General features: G+C 34.8%; 1 protein-coding gene across 2 annotated transcripts in view; it reads right to left on the reverse strand.

Annotated features, from left to right (window-relative positions):
• Positions 1 to 1,760, reverse strand: part of LOC117116902 (nascent polypeptide-associated complex subunit alpha-like) — a 10,360-nt gene extending 8,600 nt beyond the window's left edge. Inside the window, exon 1 of one of the 2 annotated variants that reach the window (XM_033261030.1) lies at positions 1,622 to 1,760. The gene's annotated coding sequence lies outside the window, so the exon portion shown is untranslated. The remainder of the gene's footprint in view (positions 1 to 1,621) is intronic. The other variant, XM_033261031.1, reaches the window with a different exon arrangement.
• Between the last annotated feature and the right edge of the window lie 1,336 nt (positions 1,761 to 3,096).

Here is a 3,096-nt window from a genome sequence, read left to right on the forward strand (position 1 = left end):
GTAAACATACTTGCCTTATATCTTAACTAGCAGGTGATTTTATTGGTAGATTAGTTTGTTTTTAAGTGTGTAAGTATGGTTGATTTGCATGTCAAGTGAAATTCGTACCCTTATATTGCTTTGTTTTACCGTACCGTAATTCTCAGCTAGGTAGCTGTACGCCAAACCGATACGCAGTGCGGGCCACAGTGTGGCTAAGGAAAGTTCAGTTTTTCTGAGTATGTGCAGATTGTGCTTATCTGGCTCATTAGCATAACAATACCACACATAAGGCTAATTCAAGTTAGACGGCTTAAACCAGCCAGCTTCCTATCCTGGTAACAGTTATAAGTCCTCGTTTGGACAGATAATTCAACAATAAGGTGGAGATACAATAAAAATTTGTGCAAAGTATAAAGTACAATTAGGATGACCTAGACACTAACAGCAGTAGTCTGAGATCTTATTGCGTTGCTGTACAGAATTGTATTAATTGTAAAGATTCCATACACATAGGCCTATAGTAATTTCTTCATTTATCATCCCAGCAGTAGCTATTTCTGAACAACACATCATTTGTATAGGCAGATTCAAGGAGGGAAGGGGAAACCGGGTGTCCCTCTCCCTCTAAATTACTTACAGTAAACTATGGTAAGCTTGAGGGTGCCATTTTCGGCCATCTAGAGGTTTCATACCATATACTACTAGTTAAAATAACAAATTACAATTAAAAAAAAACAGGGGGTCATCTTAGTTAGTATACACTCGACATACATATAAAATCATGTACAGATCATCTGATATGCGAATGTACCACTGCAATGAACCTATTAGGCCTAAATGTAATGAACACAGATGCTGTACAGGGTCTGTGGTATGAATGAATGAATGCAAAATACTGGGAAATAAGATTTTGATTAATATTTAAAAGCCTATAAAATGGTATTATTTTAGAGACTAGCCCTACATTTTGACCCCTTTTTAGCCAGCTAGATGCAGTATCAACTTGACCATAAAGAGCAGCAAAATTTATGAATTCCGACGGTGAAACAAGGGGTTGTCTCATGCCTGACGTACAAATTAATTATCGAAAAAGAAATATCAAATATAAACGTCTGTATAATCCAAATTTGTTTTGCAGGTATAAACGCTGAAGCAAAATTAGCGGACATACTTGCTGGTGACGGACTACAGAATCGGTCTAGCTAGGCCACCACTACCAAACGTACTTTACTGAGAAGGGCCGTACCCAGCAGTAGGCGGGCCTCAGATGTCAAGCACCATCATCCCGTCAGTTGGCTCTTTTAACGCCAACCCCAAAAACACAGTTTCTATAGTTTTTAAAAATGTTTTGTAGCGAATGACACTGAAATAATATTAATACTGAAACTTTCACTCTAGACCTATCAATAAAATGAATAAATGTTACTGTAATAAAATTAATTTGAAAGTGATTTTTAGAAGAGCACAGAAATCTAGAGTACTGCACAACTGTGTGTACGCCTAGCCTCGGCTTACCAAAACATTGACTGTCCAAATTTATAAAGTAGGAACAATAAATCACATTCAATTTTCATCAGATCAAAAAAAATGTGAATTGAAGGTTTGATATGTTGAACTTATAAATTCAGATTATACTCACAAATGATGATATAAAGGAGATTCAGATCTACTTTTCAAAGAAATTTCACCTTTACTTCTATACCACCATATGAGAGACCATGGAGTTCTTTTCAGGGTTGCCAGATAGTTCGACAGGCTTCGCTGCAAAACAGTATATTCCTGTATTCCTTGGCAAAACACACGCCATCTTATGGCAAAATTCGGCCAAACTTTTTTCGAATATCTTTTTAAAGATATTTTTTCAAAATCTTGTCACGAAAAATGACTTGGATTTTACTGTTTTCTGCAAGAAAATAATATTTTACAGAATCCAAAATTACCTGTACTTTGTGTAAAGTATTCATATGAAGTGATTTCCGAATCTCACGGCTAAAAAAAAACAACTCATCCCCAAGCCTCATTAAAAGAGGCTTTTACTGTAAAAAAGCATTTATTCTCATCCGGTAAGTGGCGAGTGTACCTGCTGTTGGATATATATATATATATTTATGCTAAGGATTATATTTATTTATTTATATTTATCCAACCTGCTGTTGGATATATATATATATATTTATGCTAAGGATTATATTTATGCTAAGAGATATGGGGAATATATCGTTGCTATGGTTCCTACCATTGTCTAACTGAGGTGTTAATATTGCTTAGTTGTTACACAATAGATGCTTTTTTTCTGTGTCTACATGAAGTTACCAATTCATTTCTGTTATTTAAATTTGAAATTGAATGACCAGCTAAATTGAAATGTTCGGCTGCTGGTTGATCAAGTTTAGATGTTCTGATAGCTGATCTATGTCTGTCTCTTATACACATCTAGATGTGTATAAGAGACAGCTTGAGCATCTGTGAGTTATGATCCTGCAAACCACTGCTTGCCTGTGGTCTCAAATTGTAAGAAAATGGTGCGGTGATGCTGGTTCCCTTGCGATAGTCTATTTTCTCATGCTTTTTCTTTTTCCTTTTTTTTTTTTTTATTCTTTAGGTCGCTTGGTTAGACTTTAGGATTTAGTTTTTGGTTTGTTTTCTTTCGTGTAACTTAAGCACATAGAGACCATGTAGTATGCGCTTTACAAGTCCCAAACCATTACCATTACCATTACCATCACGTGGTAAGACCCATGCCTCCAAAAACGTTGATCAAAGTAGATGAAATTTCGCATTACACTAAAGCCAAATTATATTTACATTTTATAAAACAACATTTAATAATTGAATTTACGTGAATTTCATGCGAAACACATTTTTTTGATGCCGAATTTCCCCTGCGAATTTCAACTTGTGAATTCCATGAAAACATGTAAGGCTAAACCATTACTAACAACTTGCGATATTACTGTAATTTATTTATTTATTTATTCAACTGAACATACAATTTTGTTTCAGCGGCACACACAAATCTGGTGCGATCAATGGTTAAAAGAGAGAAAGAAAAACAACTAGAAATAAGTAATTGTAATAAAAAACGTTATGCAGTGTTCTCCCAAGAATTTGTTA

Source organism: Anneissia japonica, unplaced genomic scaffold, assembly GCF_011630105.1.
Source record: "Anneissia japonica isolate Jap-2015-1 unplaced genomic scaffold, ASM1163010v1 scaffold1302_len1884557_cov193, whole genome shotgun sequence".
Taxonomy (NCBI): domain Eukaryota; kingdom Metazoa; phylum Echinodermata; class Crinoidea; order Comatulida; family Comatulidae; genus Anneissia; species Anneissia japonica.